Source organism: Erinaceus europaeus, chromosome 12 (genome assembly GCF_950295315.1).
Source record: "Erinaceus europaeus chromosome 12, mEriEur2.1, whole genome shotgun sequence".
Taxonomy (NCBI): Eukaryota; Metazoa; Chordata; class Mammalia; order Eulipotyphla; family Erinaceidae; genus Erinaceus; species Erinaceus europaeus.
This window is the reverse complement of record NC_080173.1, coordinates 54041907-54063096: the sequence shown is the minus strand read 5'-3', so window position 1 is coordinate 54063096 and position 21190 is coordinate 54041907.

The window sequence follows — 21190 nt, the reverse complement described above, 5'->3', positions numbered from 1 at the left end:
TTTAGAGAGACAAAAATCCACACTAGTGCTGTCACTTGAACTCAGACAACCTGGACTCTCGAGCCCATGTATTCAACCCCCCCGCCCCCCCCCTTGTGTGTCCTAAAATAAGACACGGTATGTTTGTTATGTTGACTTGGAACTTCTTCCTCCCCCTCTCCCCACCCCTTCCTCTCCCTTTTTCCCCCTACCTCCGACCCTCCTCCTCCTCTTCACTTTCTCCTCCTCCTTCTTCCATTTTTCTCTCAGAGTATACATGAATAATTTAGATTTTCATACGACTGTCAAAATTTAGAGTCTGGAGAAGTGACTCAGGGGTCAGTGCATAGCTTGCAGTCATCAAGGCCTGGATGTGATATCCAGCACCACATAAAAAAGTCAACATAACATTATATACACAGAGGTGCAGTGTTTGGGGTCTTGTCTCTCTCACTAAACACAAAAAAACAAAAAAACAACTTTTCTTTTTATTTCCATTCATTTATAGTCAGGGATACCGGTTTCCTGCTTACAAGGGTGTTATACAAAGTCTCCTAAATTATGAAGTTAATTAAGGAGAAAAAGTTTGGAAGAAAAGTACTAAGTCTCTGAGAGCACAGGTGGAATGTGGGACTGGTAAAAAGGAGAATTGGCATCCCCTCTGCATCATGCTGTTCATCAGAGAAAACCCAGACTTGTCAGCATGTCTGCAAGCTTCAGGCTCGGGCTTCCCTTGTCAGCCTGTCTCTCACTTCCCTCATCAGGCCCCTTGCTCTGACCTCTGAACCATTCACAGCTCCTCAAATGCCAGGTTTTTGTTTTTTTTTTCTTTTTTTTGCTTCCATGGTTATTGCTGGGGCTTGGTGCCAGCGCTACAAATCCACTGCTCCAGGTGGCCTTTTTTATTTTTTTTCACTTTTCCACCCTTTCTTGTTTTTATATGACAGGACAGAGAGAAATTGAGAGGGGAGAGGAGAGAGAGAGAGAGAGAGAAGAAGAGAGAGAGAGAGAGAGAGAGAGGAGAGAGAGAGAAGGAGAGAGAGGGAGAGAGGAAGATAGACACCTGCAGACCTGCTTCACCACTCACGAACCATCCCTCCCTGCAGGTAAGGAGTTGGGGCTCGAACCCTAGTCCTTCCACATGGTAGTATGTACGCTTAACTGGGTGCACCACTGCCCAGCCCCCCAAATGCCAGGGTTTTGTCTAGCCTCAGAGTCTTTGGATAGGCTGCTCTCTCCATGGACCTGCCTTCCTTCTTGGCTACTGGCAGACACCTGCTCACACTGGAGGGATCACCACTCAGGCACCACTGCCTCCTTGAAGCTTTTTAAAAAGGAAATTGACACCATGCTCCCCATCCCCACTGCACCTCAGAGCCACCTGGCCTCACAGTTATTACACTTTGTCCTCTCTTTCCTCCCAGACCAGAAATTTCTAGAAGACATTTGAGAGGTTTCTGTTCAGGTACAGTCTTCTCTGGATCAGCACCCAACACCCATGTGGTCCTCAATTAAAGCGTGTAGAATGGACGAGCTTCCTGGAAGGCCAGGGGCAGGAAAGGCTGGTTCCAGGGGTCAGGTGGTGGTGTGTGTGGTAGAGCATACACATTACCATGTGCAAGGTCCTGGGTTCAAGGCCTCAGCCCCCACCTGCATAGAAGCAAACTTCATGAGTGGTGAAATGGTACTACAGATGTCTTTTCTTCTCTTTCTCTCCCTCTCCCCTCTCAGTTTCTATCTCTACCCAATAAATATTCAATAAATAAAATAAAATAAAGAAAAAACAGGGGAATAATTTTTATTGCAAGAGAGAAACCAGAGCCCAGCCATTTTATGTGATGCTGGAAGTCGAACCTAAGGCATTCAAGACCTCTGATCTATTGCTGAGTCATCTCCCTGGCCCCCAAAGGATTATTTCTCAACCATGTGGGGATATAGAACCTAGATGTCATAAAAAAGAGTTAAAGAAAACTTTGGCTATGGAATAAAGTGTTTCTGAGTGACATCAGATTCTAAAAGCAAAATTAATAAGTGGTGCATTGACATTTCTTGCTCTCATAAAAAGAAATCAAATTCAATAAATAAGTAATTCAAAACAAAGATGAGGTGGATAGTTTACTTACTTTTAAAATTATTATTAGTGATTTAATAGTGATTCACACAATTATGAAATAACAGAGGTATCTATTCCCACTGTTCCCATCAGCAGATTATATGTTCCCATTCCCTTCACTGGAAACTGCAGTAGTTCTCCCAAGGTCACAGATAGTTTATTTACTTGTAGATTTATGCTATTGACTATATCTGAGAAAGAGCTTCACATGAGAAAGAAACAAGGAAAGAAGCCAGAGAACACTAAGCTATTTCTCCCAGTTGTAAGATGTTTTTTTTTTTTTAAGCAGTAGATATGCAGCTCAAGAGATGGCACAATAGATAAAGAATTAAATTGAATCCCCCCTTTCTCTTTTTAGATATAATTGACCTCATAAGGCTGAGGTCCTGAATTTGATTTCTGGTATCACATGTTTCAGAGTGATGCTCTGGTTCTTTCTTTTTCTCCCTCTCTCTTTCAATAAATAAACAAAAGAAACCAGTAGAGATAACTTTCTTCCTTCCTTTTTAAAAAAGATTTTATTTATTTATGAGAAAGATAGGAGGAGAGAGAGAAAAAAAAAGAACCAGACATCACTCTGGTACATGTGCTTCCAGGGACCAAACTCAGGACCTCATGCTGGAGAATCCAGTGCTTCGTCCACTGCACCACCTCCTGGACTACTTTTTTTTCTTTTCTTTGCATAGGACAGAGAAATTGAGAGGAGGAGAAGACAGAGACACATGCAGGTGATCCAGGGGCTTGAACCGGGACCCTTGCGCTCTGCGCTATGTGCGCTTAACCTGCTGCGCCACCGCCCAGCCCCCAAGAGAGCAGAATCTTTTTTTCTTCTTTTCCTGGAGCACTGCTCAGCTCTGGCATATAGTGATGCAGGGGATAGAACCTGGGACTTTGGAGCCTCAGGTATGAGAGTCTTTGCATAACCATTATGCTACCTACCCCTGCAAGATAACTTTAGAAGACTAGATAGTACATAGAGTTCTCAAGACCCTCCCCATCCTCACACTTCCCCTACTATTATTGACGTGTATGGTTCATTTCTACAAAGATTCCATAGCTTATTCAGATTTTCGTAGTTTTCACAGAATGCCCTGGGTCCCCTCTGGGATACCTGGTTCATAACCTTTGGTCTTCTTAGTCTCCTCTTGGATGCTGCCTTTTCTCAGACTCCCGTTTTTTGATAACTTCAGCACTTAGAGGCGTTCTTCTAGAAGAACATGTCTGCCATTTTCCTCACAGGCCAAGGTTCTGGGCTTTGAGGAAGGTGGCCCTGGAGGTGAAGGGCCACCTTTACCTCATCGGTCAAGAGTAGACTATGACTGCTGCCACTGGCACTGATCGCCTGACTGAAGTTCAGTCTGCCAGGATTTTTCTTTGCACCATCACCCCACACCCTCCTCTGTTCTCTCCACACTGCTCTCTGTAGTAGTAAGTTGCTGTGTGAAGCACAGTCCACAGTGAAATAGTGTTGTTGTGGTGGTCTGGTGTCGGGCTGCACCGCGGAGAAGAGAGCGGACGTCCAGAGCAAAGGGGTACACAAATCTTTATTATAGGATGGGGGGGGTTTGGTTCAGACCACGTGGAGCCAGCCGGCAATGGCTGTCCCCACTACCTGACCACGGGGGGGGGGGAGAGCAGGGAGCAAGATCTCAGAGAGGGAGAGCTGAGAGCCCAGAGAGAGAGGGGGGGTGAGGGGGCTTTTTATTGGGCGACAACCAGGGGTGACGTGTAGGGCCAGGATTGGTTGCAGGGGGCACTCTAGGATTTTGCGGGGCGTAGAAAAACCTGGGGGCGGAGACTGCATCAGAATAACTCCTCAGCAACATCTCCTCCTATCCCTTTATATATAAATGGACACAGTAAAGAAAAATGGAATGGAGCAGGCTTAAATGTTTTAGAGGAATGCCATGCTCAGGTGGGAAGATGTAGGACTTTCTGTGGAGGAGGGAAGGCTTAAATGGCTGCGAACCTTGTGAGATTTATGCGTCCTCCTGTGCTCAACCCCTCTTTAGAGAGAGAGACTTACCTGGAGAGACTCATCTCATAGGTTTAAGCGTAGCCTGCTCAACCATCTCTTCACAATATCTCTACATCTTTTCTATCTTTCTATCTAGTAATTGCATAAGATGTACAAAGTCTGTAAAAGACTATCATGGGGCAGAAACCTTTTGGGCATAAGCCTAAATGATATAACAAAATAGGAAGGGACAAGTAGGGGAGAAGTAAAAGCCAGTGTGGTGTGAAGGGAAGGATTGGTGTGTAAAGGAACATTCCCTGCTTGAGTGGGGAAAGGGGCAAGGGTACATAATGAGGGGGAGGCGGGAGGCATGACCCACCAAACAGAGGGGCTATTTGGCATTGTATAGTCCTCAAGGCAACAGTCTGTAAAGTCTATGAATTACTCAGGATCAGTCTATGAAAAACCAGCAGCGTGAAGGGAAATAAGCTGCTTCAAAATTGTGTAAAATGTATATAGGGTATGTCAGAAAGTCCGATACAAGTCTCAGTCCGAAGTAGATAGCTAGGGGAAGAATTGGCAGGGGATGCAATGCTGCATGAGGGAGGTCAGCCACTGGAATGTTGCTTTTCTGTAGATAGCCAGCTGGAACTGCCAACACGTGATAAGCAGGTCAGAAGCAGGAACGATAACCAGGCATGAAGAAAGTTCTGTCCTTGGAGTCTGTGTATCAGGTTCTTCAGATCGCGTTGAGTGACATCTAGGGTTTCGGGGGGTGTGCCACGGTAGTTGTGCCATCTAGTGGATGACGTCAGGATGTGCAGGGGTTCAGATGGTTTTTCCTGGATTCCTGTGAAAGAAACACAAACAATCTGCTTCTCGTGGTTAATTTGAACTTGTAACAAGTTATAGGTTTGTTATAGTTGATACCTCGATGATTATAATTGGTTTAGAATCTCTTTATGATTTTATTTAAAGGTCATCTAATGTGACCTCCTGTAGCAGCCTCTACCGCAGGATCTTGAGACCAATTTTAGCTAAAATATGTATTTTAAACAGACTCAAATTGCTTAGAGAGTTAACGCATATTCGTGACAATGATTTTAACGTTTACAGTGCCAGATTGATGCCAGATCTGTTGTGGCAATGGCGCCCACGTGGACCTGACCTGCGCATCTCTCAGGTAAGTAAAGACAATTTGGCTACCTATGCACTATGGCCTTCTCTTCTGCTTGTGAAGAGATCTCCAAAGGCCTCTGCTCTTTCTTCACGAGACTGTTTTGCTGTTTCTGGAACATTTATCTCTGGACCACTCTGTGGTTTCCACTCACTCGGGCGAACTCAGAACAGCCAGCGGGAATAGCCAGCGGGCGGGAGGCGAGGCACAGAGCTGCCATTTCCACCTGGTTAAACAACCAGCCAGCCGGCTGCGCCCAGACAACCCTGCGCACCGCGCCCGCAGCCCCGCAGCCCTGCAGCCCGAAGGAGCCCGATGTCACCACACAAGAGCCCGATGCCAACATGCTGGAGCCCGATGCCAACACGCTGGAGCCCAATGCCAACACGTTGGAGCCCGATGCCAACACGCAAGAGCCCGAGGCCAGCCCACAGGAGCCGGCTCTCCACCGCGTGGCTCAGGACACTGGACGCGTGATCCCTCCACACTGCTCGGCCACTGCGAACAGGGCAGCAGACACGTCAGGGCTATGGGGCAGGGCCGCGGCGGCCTATCATGGCCGCCACCCCTGGGCACCTAGGCCCACGCCTTCTACAATGGTGGCCTGCCTGCCCTCTTGCTATAAATTCTGGAACCATCCCGGGCCTCCCGGACCCCCGGGCTCCCTGCCGAAACTGGGCACACGAGATCTCCAGCCGCCGGTCCGGTCTGAAGGCAGACAAGCTGGAGTACACAGAGATTTGTGCAGAGATTGCAACCTACAATTCCTAAAAGTGAAGCTGTGCGGGAAGCCACCTCCGGATGGTGAACCCCCCCCCCCCAACAACTAAGACAGTACAGATTTAAATTCGTGTTTGAAATGACATGTCTTCGTAACAAAGGTTTCTCTCCTTGTGTATTAATGACCATGTTTATGCGTATGTTTAAAGTTTGGTAAACAGTAACTTTAAGGCTAAATTCTTACTAGACAAAGTTAAATGAAAAAGGTTTTCAACGTAATTCTCATAAAGATAAAATTAACTTACATTTAAAGTCTGAGGTAAAAATTAGTTAACAATCAATATATTTTAACTAAGTTGGTCTAAACAAAAGGTTAAATAGACTTGTTGATATGTAAAACTCTCCATTACCTTCTCTATTAGAAATGGTAGATCACACAATGGCTATGCTAATTATTCTCATGCCTGAGGTTTCCTTTCCTGAGTACAACGTGACTCCATCTTGAATGGGTGTAACAAAAGGTTAAAAGACGTTGTTGATATGTAAAAGTCTCAAATTCATTCTCTATTAGAAATATGCTAATAACAAGCTTTGTTTCATAGTAAGTAAATTGCAGCCAGCTGCCTTTGGGACTCTAGGCCATTCCCCACCCCCATACAAATGTCTGTCGAGACAGGTACGCCCCCCAGAGACAAGAAATGTTTTTTTTAAGCTGATAAAGTTTTACACACTGGTTCTTGTTACTTGCTTACATGTTTCTCCATGTTTGTGCCAGTTTCTTTTTTAAAAATGCCTATATGATATATGTTTCTGTTCACCCCACACCCTTGATACTGTAGCCATTTAGTTAAAAGAAAAGGGTGAATTGTTGTATGCTTTACATTGGGTTCTAGTTCTCCCCCGCCAAGAGAATTAGATCAGTCCTGTTAATTTCGCGGGCCCGCTTGGCCCCACCCCTAGGAAACCCGCCAGAGTTCCAGAGTGACAGAGTTCCTGGGTTCCTGAGTTCCAGAGTAAGAGAGAGTGCTTGTGCCACCGAAAAGAGACAGCAGAGTTGTGTTTGGTGATTAGTTTGGTTTAGTTTATGAATCGTTGTTCCTGAATAAAGAAATACAGCTTCCCTGCCCAGCCGTTGTCTCCACGTCTCTGTTACCCGCCCATGAAGCTAGACCCGCCCGGCTAGAGCCTTCTGGAATTTTAACAACAAAATAGCATTGAAAATTAGACTGTCTGCCTCATCTTTTAGGAATAAGTATCTAATTAGAATGAAGTGTCTGATTATTTGGAATTCTCTGCACAGCAGATTTGTCACTTCCATGCCCATTTACTAATTCATTCAAACATTTATTCAAAGTGTTATGAATGCATGCATATATTAATTAATTAATTTTGCTCTCTCACACTCTATCAAAAAAAAGGGGGGAGGCTGCTGGGAAGAGTGGCTTCATATATAGATCCAGAACACCAGCTATAACCCTGGTAGGAAAAATAATAATAATAATAGGAGTCGGGCGGTAGCACAGTGGGTTAAGTGCAGGTGGTACAAAGCACAAGGACCAGCGTAAGGATCTTGGTTCGAGCCCCCGGCTCCCCACCTGCAGGGGAGTCACTTCACAAGTGGTGAAGCAGGTCTGCAGGTGTCTATCTTTCTCTCCCCCTCTCTGTCTTCCCCTCCTCTCTCCATTTCTCTCTGTCCTATCCAACAACAATGACAACAATAATAACTACAACAATAAAAAAGACAACAAAAGGGAATAAATAAATATTAAAATAATAATAATAGTAATTTTGCTGTGCTGGGGCTTTGAGCATGTGTGATTACACTCATCGCAAGTTGACTCTTTCATGCTTTTAATTTCAGATATATAGAGATACATAGAGAAAGAGAGAAAAGGAAAGATACCACAGCACCAGGGCTTTCCCCCGTAGTGCCGGCATTCAAACTCAGACTTCCCACATGGCGAGACACAAGCCCTACTGGGTGAGGTACTGTCTGGCCCTATTTTATTGTGGAATACTACAAAACTCTTCTCCTTTTTGTGGAGCTGGGGTCTCCTGCATCCCATGGCTCCTGACAGACTTCTGCATTCTTTGTATTTCAGGGAAAGAATGGGACAGAGACAGAGAGACAAAGAGAGACAGTGATCACAGCCCTTGCTGCTACAGTGAATTGGCCTTGGAAAAGCAGAAGGAGAACCAGTGCTCCTGCACCTGCCAAGAGAGAAAAAGCTGTGGGGCCTGAGCTGAGACAGGAGGCTGTCGGCATCACCTGAAGAGTCCTCTGTTCGTTTAAGCAGCTACAAAGAACATGTACTATTGTGATGTGTAATTAAAAAGAAAACCCAATAAAGTTAAGACAAAAATAATTAGAGTTTTCATTTCTTGAGGGGGAGACAGGGGCGGGGAATTGTGCAGAAGGCTTTATGAGGGAATTGCTTGGTGAGTGGGGAACATAATAAGTCTTGTCTCAAGTCTGAGTGGCTGGAGTGGGCTAAAGAGGGTTTGATGGCAGAGGAGGGGGGTTGTGGGGAACAGAGATTCTCATTGTCTAGGTAGGCTAGAAGTGTGATGCAGAGTAGTAGGGGTGGAGACTGGCAGAACTGTCTGGAGTTGGCTTGATGTGAATTAATTTAGGGCGATCAATGGGGAATACAACTGATATAAGTGACTAGAGAATCTCAGCCCATCTATGGCACCACCATGGGAACCTAACCCCATAACCCAGTAACTCACCCAAGCCCCTTTGAGGACTAATCATCTCCTCCTATTTGGGTTTCAGTTTTTCCAGCAGTTAAAAAAAAAAAAAAAGACAGATGCTCCCAAGATGATGGGCTGAAGAGACAAATGGTTATTCAAAAAGGACTTTCATGTCTCAGGCTCTGAGCTCTCAAATTCACCACTATAAACCAGAACTGAGCAGTGCTCTGGTTAAGGAAGAAAAAGAGGATGAGGAGGAAGAAGGAGAAGGAAGAAAAGGAAAAAAGAGGAGGGAGGAGGAAGAAGGAAAAGAAGGAAGAAGGGGTCTTGGTGGTGGTGCACCTAGTTTAGTGCACATGTTACAGTGCACAAGGACCCAGCTTTGAGCCCCTGGTCCCCACCTGCAGGGGGAAAGCTTTGTGACTGGTGAAGTAGTGTTGCAGGTCTCTCTCTCTCTCTCTCTCTCCCCCCCCCCTCTCTCCCTCCCCTCTTGATTTCTGGCTGTCTCTATCCAATAAATAAATAAAGATAATTAAAAACTTTAAAAAAAGAAAAGGGAAAAGGAGGAAGAAGGAGGAGAAGATAGAGAAAGGAGGATGAGGAACGAGAAGTTCCCATGGGTCTCCTGACTGTCTCTGACGCCTGGAGCCCTGGACCTTGGCTTCCAGCTGGAGCCAGTTGCAAATCAAGCTGGACCAGTTTCTCTCCCACTAACCCCTCACTTCTTCTTCTAGCGTTTGCCCTTCTTCCGTAGCCAGTCAACAGCGTCAGGTTGAGCCTGATGTCTGCTTGTTGCTGGCTTTGAAAGTGACTGGGATCCATGTGGATTCAGTCGGCTAGGAAGGATCGTCAGTTTCCCCAATAAATGGGTACTCACGGGATGCACCACCAGAAGGTCGATCCAATGCATCCCACCCCTCACTACCTAGCAGGCAATTAAAGTTGGGAACAAACAGCTTTCACCTCTGGCCAACAGAGGGCGCTGTGATGCTGCCACGCCTGGCCTGGCTCCCTTTGCCTGAGACTTTTCGCCCCAGCTGAGGTCCATGGTGAACCTTGCCTGTGCAGCCTCCTTGTCTCCGAGGTCCTTCTCACTACCGCCCTGGTCACTTCCCAGTGTCAGTCGGGCTCATGCCTGCTTCTTGGATTTGTCCAGAAGGTGACAGGCTGGCTTGGGGCTGGAGCAGTCATTCCTCCCCTGCCCCTGTCTCTTCCCCTGCAGCTCTCCTAAACCCCAGTGCTGAGGGCCCCAGCCAGGGGAGCCTGTAGGCTGCATTAGTTCCAGCCACAGGTCTCTCACTCCGGGCCTCACTTCATCTCCCCTAAAGAATGCCTCCCTTCTCCACTCCACGCCCAGTGGGCTGTCATGCCAGGCCCACGGCTCCAGGTCTGTGCTTCCTCCAGGAGCAGAGGAAGCACTGCTGCCTCTCAGACACCTAGTTTGCTCCTCTCTTTCTGCAGCCTCTCTCCTTGCAGCTGGTGAGACCAGGCTCTAGCGACCTAGTGTTCACTCAGCAGAGACAGGGAAAGGGTTGGGGAGGGTCTCCACTAATCTCCAGGTTGGGCAAGCCCAGATATGCAGTGTGATGTGGAGAAGCCCTCTGGTCAGGCTGGTGCTCAGTTGCCACAGAAGAGCCCCTGTCTCCTGCTTTCTAGGCCCCTCTTTGCCCCCATCCCCTTGCCCCCATAGCAGGACTGTGGGGGCCTGTAGCCCCGGGGTTTATAGTGGGCAGGTGGTGTAAATGTGGCTTGGCCTGCAGAACTGCAGGAATACAATTTCCTAGTTGGCTTCCTAGGGGGAGCCCCAGCATTTACTGTAGGACAGACAGAAAGAGGAGTATCTCCACCCTAGCTGCCCAGACCCGGACGGTGGGGAGCAGCACCCTGATCCAGTGTGGACAAAGACTCTGCACCCCAGACCTTTCCTTCGTCTCCCCTCTCCATGTAGAATTCTGCTCTCAGGACAATACTGATGAACCTTCTTTGGGGATGGGGTTAATGGCAGCTCCTTGTTGGGGTGACAGTGTCCCATATTGTCATCAGTTTCCAGATAGAGTATGCAGCCCATGTGCTATAAGGACACAGTGTGAGTTTGGACAGATGAGAAAGATATAGCACAGCTTTAAATTTTTTAAAGATTGTATTCATTTATTAGTGAGAAAGATAGGAGGAGAGAGAGAGAGAACCAGGCATTACTCTGGTACATGTGCTGCTGGGGATCAAATTCAGGAATTCAAGCTTGAGAGCCCAAAACCTTATCCGCTTAACCACCTCACAGACCACAGTGTATTTTTATATATAAATTATAATTATATATTTATCATATGTACATATTTTTGTATCTGATATACCATAAAGAGATCAGAAGCTCCGGGCCAAGTGTTTGATCAGTTTTATTTATTTATTAGATATAGATAGAAGTTGAGAGGGAAGGGGGAGATAGACAGAGAGAGAAAGAGACATCTGCAGTACTGCTTCACCATTCACAAAGCTCTCCCCTTGCAGGTGGGGATGGGGCTTGAACCTGGGTCCTTGATCACTGTAATGTGTGTTTTCAGTCAGGTGCACCACCACCAAGCCCCTTTGATCAGTTAAAAAAGAACATTTAGGAGTCCAGTGTTTTATTGAACAGGTTGCAAAAAGACGCTTAGTCGAGAAGACAGAAACCCATGCTACGGTGAGACTGTTCAGATCCTTCTTTCTTCTCAGGTGAGGCTGAGGCAGCAAAGATGCAGGGCTACCAGCAGTGTTGTGTCCAGCCCGTAAGACTCCTGATGCTGGCCTGGGCCTACGCAAAGCAGCCAAGTTCACTCCAGCTGCTTTGGTGAGTGGAATTCATTCTTGACCTCATTCTCCATGCCCACCAGCTCATCCTCATGCAGGGTGAGGGACAGTCGATATAGGTGAGCTTAGAGACAGAGCACCTCCAGGTTTTACACAGTTGTCAGGCCCCAACCCATGCCAGTGGGGCAGGAACAGCAGAGTGTTTAAGAGTGCCAAATACAGATTCAAATCTGGGTTCTGGTACTCACTTACTCACAACCTTGGTAGGAAAGCCCCAAGTTCTGTGCCTCACTGTCCCCAAGTGTTTAGTGGAATAGCAATGTCTCCAGCAATGCGTGGTTGTTGTGGGAGTTGACACAGTATTTAATTATAACTCTAACAGCAAACTCTGAATGGTGTCAGGGAGCTCTTATAAGTACACTATGTGAATGAACTCATTTAAATCTCACTATAGGGAGTTGGGCAGTAGTGCAGCGAGTAAAGCACAGGTGACGCAAAGTGCAAGGACTGGTGTAAGGATCCCGGTTTGAGCCCCTGGCTCCCCACCTGCAGGGGAGTCGCTTCACAGGTGGTGAAGCAGGTCTGTAGGTGTCTCTCTTTCTCTCCCCCTCTCTGTCTCCCCTCCTCTCTCCATTTCTCTCTGTCCTATCTAACAACAACGACATCAATAACAACAATAATACTAACTACAACAACAATAAAAAACAAGGGCAACAAAAGGGAAAATAAATAAAATTTTAAAATAATAAATTAAAAAAAAATAAAGCTCACTGTATCAGCACGAAGTCTGTCCCACTGCTATCTCCGCTTTGTAGATAGAGACATTTTACTTGTGCTCAAGAAAATTCCAGTTCAGGGGGGAGACAGAAGTGAGCAAAAATTCACTGAACTGGGCAAGGGAGATAGTACTGTGGTTCACCTGCTAGTTACTTATGTCTGAGACTTGGTAAATGTGCTTCCCTCAAATAAACACAAACTATAATTAGACCAAAATATTTACCATGTAGTTGCAGTTTCCAGAGAAGTTCCCTGACCTTCCCTTACAGTGGAGGATTGCAGCCCCCACCCGCATACCACTATCAAGCCCCTATCCTGATAAGTGAGGCCAGCCTGTTTTTCACAACTCACCCCTTGCCCTGGGATGCATGAGGTGAAATTGCTTCTGCCTGATAAGGTTAGAGGAAGATTTAGCAAGAGGTAACAGGACATGGGTGAGTGGGCTCAGGAGTAGGAGCAAAGCCTCTGCATTTTTGTGAATGGAAGCCAGTATTCTCTTGTGTATGTGCTTAATTAAATGCAGTCACTTAATTAAGTATATGTAGAGGGCCAGGTGATGGTCCATTCAACTGAATGCATATGTTGCAATGTGCAAGGACCTGCATTCAAGCCCCCAGCCCTCACCTACAGAGAAAGTGTTTCACATATTTCACATATGGTGAAATAGTGTTTCAGATGTCTCTTACTCTCTCCCTCTATATCTCCCCTTTCCCTATCAATTTATCTCCATCTCTAGCCAACAAATTAGGTGTTGTTTTTTTTTTCCCAGAGTACTGCTCACCTCTGGCTTATGATGGTGCTGTGGACTGAACCTGGGACCTTGGAGCCTCAGGCATGAAGTTTTCATAACCATTGTGCTGTCCCCCCATGCATAAATAAGTAATATAGATATTGCCTCCAGGGTTATTGCTGGGGCTCAGTGCCTGCACTATGAATCCACTGCTCTTGGAGGCCATTTTTTTCCATTTTTGTTGCCTTTGTTGTACCCTTGTTGTTGTTATTACTGTTGTTGTTGTTGTTGGATAGGACAGAGAGAAATTGAGAGGGGAGAAATGGGGGGGGAGATAGACACCTGTAGATCTGCTTCACCACTTGTGAAATGACCCCCTGCAGGTAGGGAACTGGGGGCTTGAACCGGTCCTTTGCTGGTCCTTGAAGTCCTTGCACTTCAAGCCATGTGCTCTTAACCTGTTGCGTTAATGCCCTGTATTATATATTATATATATACATATATTAATTTTTATTTATAAAAAGGAAACACTAACAAAAAACATAGGATAAGAGGAGTACAATTCCACATAATTCCCACCACCAGAACTCCATGTCCCAGCGCCTCCCCTGATAGCTTTCCTATTCTTTTTTTTTTTAAGGAGACATTAACAAAATCATAGGATGGGGGGGTGCAACTCCACACAATTCCCGCCTCCCAATCTCCATATCCCATCCCCTCCCTAATAGCTTTCCCATTCTCTATCCCTCTGAGAGCATGGACCCAGGGTTGTTGTGGGTTGCAGAAGGTGGAAGGTCTGGCTTCTGTAATTGCTTCCTCGCTGAACATGGGCATTGACTGGTCGATCCATACTCCCAGTCTGCCTCTCTCTTTCCCTAGTAGGGTGAGTCTCTGGGGAAGCGGAGCTCCAGGATGCATTGGTGGGGTCTACAGTCCAGGGAAGCCTGGCCGGCATCCTGATGGCATCTGGAACCTGGTGGCTGAAAAGAGAGTTAACATAGAAAGCTAAACAAATCGTTGAAGAATCATGGACCCAAAGGTTGGAATAGTGGAGATGAAGTGTTGGGGGGTACTCACTGCAAACTCTAGTGTACTACTGCTTTCAGGTATATATTTGCCCTAGTTTATGGATACGTGTGAACATATGCTCTATCTCCTGGAACCTGGTCTATATCTAGGTTTTGGGACTTTGTTAGGAAGTGAACCACCTGGGATGGAATTAGAGAATACTATGAAAGGAAAGGTCTCACCCGAGTGATGAAGCTGAAGGGTTCCACACCTGAAGTCTCTGGACACAGTCTGAAGTGAAGCATGCTGGGGTGGCACTCGTTGTGTTGATCAGGTTGGGATCAGTGGATGCAGTATTATTTGATAAGAATTGGAAGAAGCATACGGGAAAGTGGGCCCTACCCTAGGGTCCCAGGACTGGGGGAAGTTTAGGCTCTATAGTGAAAATGTGAGGTTCCTGCTGTCTTAGGGTTCAAGAAGACAATGGACAGTTATTGTTATCATCACATTATTTGGTAATTGGGTTAACTTTAAAAGTCCCTTTGTTAGAGATACAATCAATTTTCCCCCATCTCATATTAATTAAATAGTGATTTATATGACTACAATTTAATAGGTGTACTGTATTACATTTTTAAAGTGTATGTAGAGCATATGGAGAGATGTAGCCCCTAGAAAAGGCTCAGTGTTTTGCAAAATCAAAATTTCAGGCTTGTAAAAAAAAAAATTCAGGCTTGTTTAGAAAAAAGGCCATTCAGGAAGCACCAGGCAAAGCAGATGTAAGTGACAGGCAAATTAGCAGGCTCTTCTTCCTGGCCTGGGCGGAGGCCCTAGGAGCCCTCTCTGAGCCTTAGGGGCAGGGACAGTGGAGCTCTAGGGGTGCTGGGGGTAGACTTCCTTGTTCCATTTGTCCCTCACCAGCTCATGGACTACACTTCAAACCCCACCACCACCACTCCCCATCACATACACATGCGTGCGTACACACACACACACACACACACACACACACACACACACACACACACCTATCCCTCCCAGAATCTGCCAGGTCTAACTCCCACTGTGCGGTCTAGGGAGGAGTAGGGTGAGAGGCGCCAGGGGATCTGGGTGGGCGCTCCCAGGTCCTCCGAGGAGAATGGATGTCACAGTGACAGCTGGCCTGGCCTGCACGTGCTGTTTAGGCACAGTTGCTGGGGCGCCAGGGCGAGGGATCAAGGGCAGACAGAGGACCTTGCTGTGGGTGTACAGGGCCCCTGGGGCTTTGTTGGCTTCAGAGCAAATGATGGTGCCTCACACAGCCCCCAAACCCCTGCCCTGGGCAAGAGACTTGGGGATGAGGGAGGGTGTGCAGACTTCCAACATAACTTCAAGGGCATGACACCGGGTCTAGGCTCCTTCATACTTCAGAGCATATTTCAGGGGTCCACATCCTGCCTGTTGCACACATAATGCATACCTCTGCACCTCATAGTCTCAGCCACACTGGGGACCGAGCACACCTGAGACAGGTGTCAGGATGCTTGCCCACAGGTGTATGCGCTCTGGCAGAGCCTCCCCCAGTCTGCTTACACAGGCTTCGAGCAGCTCCCCCAAACTTCCCTCCACGCTGGGCACTCTGCCACTGCTTCATCCCTGATCCTGTTTCAGATTCACACACAGCCAGGGACCAGCTGCTTCCAGAGTAGGGGGGGGGTTAGTGTTTGCCTGACTCCTGGGGTGTTTCTTCACTGACTGGGCCTCCCCCCCCCCCCCGCCAAATCCCCCACCAGACTGAATCCCTGACTGCCTGAAGGCTGGGGCTGTGTCCACCTCACAACTGTGCTCTGCATAACCTGATGGTGTGGTGGTCAAGGACAGACATCCTCAGTCCTTACCTGGGTATTTGTCGAGTCCAATTTCATGAGTGCTGTAAAAAAAACAAAATCCTTCCAGACTTCAGAAGAGTGGGAGGCATCCCCAATGCTGCTGTCTTGGCCACGGGTCCTTCCTGCTGTCCATTCAGATGGGTTCTGGAAAGCAGTGATGTAAAGCCTGTCCAGGAGCTCAAACCACTCCTTCCAGGATGTCTTCCTTAGTGTAGCCTAAAATCTCTCATAAGGTGGCTGTCCTGCAGTCCTCTCATCTGGAACTTTTTTTTCCTTCTCTTTTGTTGTGCTGTGGCCTTGCACATGCTCAATTTCATCACTCCTAGATCTTTTTTTAAAAATTTAGATCTGGGAGTCAGGTGGTAGCACAGCAGGTTAAGTGCAGGTGGCACAAAGTGCAAGAGACAGCATAAGGATCCCTGTTCGAGCCCCTAGCTCCCCACCTGCAGGGTGGTCTATCTTTCTCTCCCCTTCTCCGTCTTCCCCTCCTCTCTCCATTTCTCTCTGTCCTATCCAACAATGACGACATCAATAACAACAACAATAATAACTACAACAATAAAAAACAATAAGGGCAACAAAAGGGAATAAATATTTAAAAATTCAGAGGGGAGCTGGGCGGTAACACACTGGGTTAAGTGCACATGGTATGAAGCATAAGGACTGGTGCAAGGATCCTGATTAGAGCCCCCAGCTCCCCACCTGCAAAAGGGGTTGATTTATAAGTGGTAAAGCAGGGCTGCAGGTGTCTATCTTTCTCTCCCCCTCTGTCTTCCCCTCCTCTCTCCATTTCTCTCTGTCCTGTCCAACAACAACAATAACAGCAACAAAACAGAAAAAATATCCACCAGGAGCAATAGATTCATAGTGCATAACTGAGTCCCAGTGATAATCCTGGAGGCAAAAATAAATAAATAAATCAGATATAGAGAAAGAGGTACACAGAGAAAGAGACACCACAGTGCCAGAGCTTCCCCTGGTGCTATGGCATTCCTATGTAGTGCCAGCACTCAGACTTGGATTGTGTGGGTGTTCAGGCGTGTACCTACCTGGTGAGCTATCTCTCTGGTCCTCATTTGGCTTCATGGGGCAGTCACAGGAGATCTTCCTATCTTTTAGTTTCTCAAGATGTATCGTCTCTGCTGGAAAATTCATTACATAATTTAATTTATTATTATTACTAATATCTTTTTATTTATTTATTTTGGACAGAGAAAGAAATTGAGAGAGAAGATAGATAGGGAGAGAGTGAGAAACTCATGAAGCTTCTCCCTCTGCAGGTGTAAACCAGGGCCTTGAACCTAGGTCCTTGTGCACTGTAATTGTGTGCTTTGCCAGATGTGCCACCACCTAGTCCCTATTTAATTTATTTTTCAGATATAGACAAGAGAGAGGCCAAAAGGTAGAGAGAAAGTGACAGAGACCAGAACACTGGAACTTCTTTAAGTGCAGTGCGGGTTTGATTCGAGCCCATGTTGTACACATAGCGAAGCAGTACACTATTCAAGTGATTTACTTTGCTGGCCCTGCTGGAAATTTTTAAAAAGTGAGACCCAGAAGAAGCTGCTGTGATCACTCCAGGTCATTACCTCATAGGTGAGCAGAACGTCAAAATGGCCTGGTCTGCTCCAGGCCCACAGGCATTGAGGGATGAAGTGGGAGTTATTAATTCCCTGCTCTTCTTGCTAGACTCCCCTTGTTCTAGCAAGTTTTCCTGGACCTTCTTGCAACCTGGCTCCTGCCTTCAGGACCCTCCTGAGTGAGGGTGAATGTAGCCTGTTGACCTCTGTCCGGCACCCATTCAGTCCCATTCAGCTGTGTCTCCTTTTTTTTTTTTTAACTTTTTTTTTATATTTATTTTTTCCCTTTTGTTGCCCTTGTTGTTTTATTGTTGTAGTTATTATTGTTGTTGTCGTTGTTGGATAGGACAGAGAGAAATGGAGAGAGGGAGGGGAAGACAGAGAGGAGGAGAGAAAGACAGACACCTGCAGACCTGCTTCACCGCCTGTGAAGTGACTCCCCTGCGGGTGGGGAGCCGGGGTTCGAACCGGGATCCTTATGCCGCCGGTCTTTGTGCTTTGCGCCACCTGTGCTTAGCCCGATGTACTACAGCCCAACTCCCTCCTTTTTTTTTTTAAATTTATTTTTTATTTAAGAAAGGATAAATTAACAAAACCATAGGGTAGGAGGGGTACAACTCCACACAATTCCCACCGCCCAATCTCCATATCCCCTCCCCTCCCCTGATAGCTTTCCCATTCTCTATCCCTCTGGGAGCATGGACCCAGGGTTCTTTTTTTTTTTTTTTAATATTTATTTATTTTCTTTTTGCTGCCCTTTTTTTTTTTTTATTGTTGTTGTAGTTATTGTTGTTGTTGATGTTGTCGTTGTTGGATAGGACAGAGACAAATGGAGAGAGGAGGGGAAGACAGAGAGGAGGAGAGAAAGATAGACACCTGCAGACCTGAACCACCTGTGAAGCGACTCCCCTGCAGGTGGTGAGCCGGGGTCTCGAACTGGGATCCTTATGCTGGTCCTTGCACTTCGCACCATGTGTGCTTAACCTGCTGCGCTACTGCCCGGCTCCCTGAGCTGTGTCTCTTAAGTGAGCTGACAGCTGGGGGAGGATAGCAGTGAAGTTCAAGCTGGGAGCTGGGGGCAGAGGGCAGTGCAGGCTGAGCCCCAGTAGAGACCCTCTCTTGGAGCCACTTCTCTGTTGGCCCAGTCACACCCTAAGAGGTGTTTCTTTGGTAGGACAGGCAGTTCTTCCACTTGGGAGCAGTGGGTGCTGCACAGGAGAGGTGGTGGTGGATGAGCAAGCATTTCAGATAACCAGCTTCCCATGTTCTCAGTCCTTCCTTCTCTCCTGGGGTATGTAGAGAGTGGGAGCCCAGTCCCAGCCCTGGCATCAAACATATCCTCTGTTAAGGCACTTCCAGACCCCAGAGAAAACACTGCCCTGAGTCCAAGCATCTCCAGGGTGAAGGGGAGACACAGCCCCTGCTTCAGGGGTCTCAGACAGTAAACACACTGCAAAGGGAGAGAGAGCTCATGAATTATTATTACTGTTGTTACTATTATTATTTGCCATCAGAGTTATGCTCAGGTTTGATATCTGCACTTCTTCTTCTAGCGTTTGCCCTTCTTCTGTAGCCAGTCAACAGCGTCAGGTTGAGCCTGATGTAAAGTTTCGAGACCTCCTTTGAATCTGGAGAGGTGGCAGACGTTGACTATGTGGGTCATAGTCTGTCTGTAGCCGCAGGGGCATATCTGCACTACAAATCAACCATTCCCTGTGGTCATTTATTTTCAGATAAAGAGATAGAGAGAGAGAGAGAGAGAGAGAAGGGGAGACAGTTGCAGTAATGCTCCACCACTTGTGAAGCCCTCACACACACACCAAGTAGGCATGGGGGGTGGGGACAGGGCTTGAATCCTAGTCCTTGTGCATGGTAACATGCATTCAACTGGGCGTGTGAATTAAGAGGCAAAGTCTGTGTCTTGTGTCTGTGAAAATGAATAAATGAATAAATGAATGAGTGAATCATTTATTCACAGCAAGGAAGGGCTCTTCTTTTCCAGCCAGAAGAGTCTGCTGGGACGGCTGAGTGGTGAGTCATAGAACTGCAGGCATGGAATGGTGGGAGGGAAGGGGTTAAGCTGCCCACTGCACATCAGGCCTGCTCCCCTCTGACTGGTGTATGCTTTGGCTCCCTAGTTGAATCTGTTCTGTCTGTCAGAGGTGTCCCTTCTTTGCCCCGCTCCCTGGGGCTATTGGCAGGCCCAGTGTCCTGTAGACTGGCTAGACAGCTGTGCAACTGTCTGGGTTCTGTCTGGGGCACTGGGGCATGAGAACATCTGGGCCTGGGTGTGTGGAACATCGAGGCAGTGGGGTAGAGTGCCCTGGGTCTGCAGTGGCTGAGGCACTTGCATAGAGAAAGGATGAGATTTGGGGACCAGGAAGCAGCTCCAGACAGAATGTAGGAGTGTGACAGCAGGTGAAATGCCCCCCCATCCTTTGTCCTTCCTCTTTGGGGCGTGACGCTCCAGTCACTCCATGTTCTGGGCCAGGGTCCTGCTCCTCGCTCTTACAATGCTTCGTTCCTCCCTTCCAGCTCCTATTCCAGATATAACGGATGGTTTGGTTAGTGTCTGTGTCCCTGACTTGGCTCCAAGGACCCTGAGATCCTCTTCCTGTGGTTTCAATATTGTGTTCTTTTGCCAAACTCAGTGTCTAGCATGTGGGGGAAGTTCAATAGAGAAAGAAGGTGGGGACAAAGCTCTCAGGAGGTGTCCATGACAAGATATCATCATGTCCTTTCCTTCTCACACAAGTTCTCATTCACAGCTCCCCACTGCTGGCTCAGCGCCCTCCCCAGTCTAATCTCTTAGTCTAAAGCCTTGCAGTCAACAGCCACGTTGTTCCCTAAATTCACTTCCATTAAGCTCTCCCTTGGCCAGGGTGGGCACCCCCCCACACACACCTTGGCTGCCATGGAAACCCTACCTGGTCTGACTCAAAGTACCAAAGTACCCCTCCTCTTACAAGCATCTGTCATTCCCCCTGAGGAGCTAAAATAGTTTCTTCATGAGGAACTGCCTTCCCCATACCCAGACCCATGAGAAATGGGGCCCAGAGACCAGGTTTCACCGACCAGCACCCACCCCAACCCCTGCCTACCCACCTTATCCCCTGTGTATTCAACAGCTTTTAGTGAGTGGAAGTTCAAAGAGGACCCGGTCTTACAGTTTAAGTCTGTGGAAGATCCAAAGGCCACTGATGGTGGTGTGCTAACGATACCCTAAGGTGACCCCAGATCATTCAAGTCCTTATATGACCCCTCTCTCTACCCCTGAATATGAGCAGAACCTGTGACTTACTTCTAGCTAATAGGATATTATAACAGTAAAGGGAATTTTCTTTTTTTTTAAAGATTTATTTTTTAAATATTTATTTATTTATTATTTATTCCCTTTTGTTGCCCTTGTTGTTTTATTGTTGTAGTTATGATTGGTCTCGTTGTTGTTGAATAGGACAGAGAGAAATGGAGAGAGGAGGGGAAGACAGAGAGGGGGAGAGAAAGAGACACACCTGCAGAACTGCTTCACCACCTGTGAATTTTCAGGTGTGATTAAAATTCCAAATCAGTTCAGTGTATATTATCAAAAGGGAGCTGATTCTGGATAGGCCTGGCTAAATCAGGTGAGAGATCTTAAAAGGAGGATTGAGAGGGCTGGGGAAGAAAGCAACAAGGGTGGTAGTTAAGTGTATGTGTCGCAAAGCTCAAGGACCGGCATAAGGATCCGGGTTCGAGCCCCCCACCCCACCTGCAGGGGAGTCACTTCACAGGCAGTGAAGTAGGTCTGCAGGTGTCTCTCT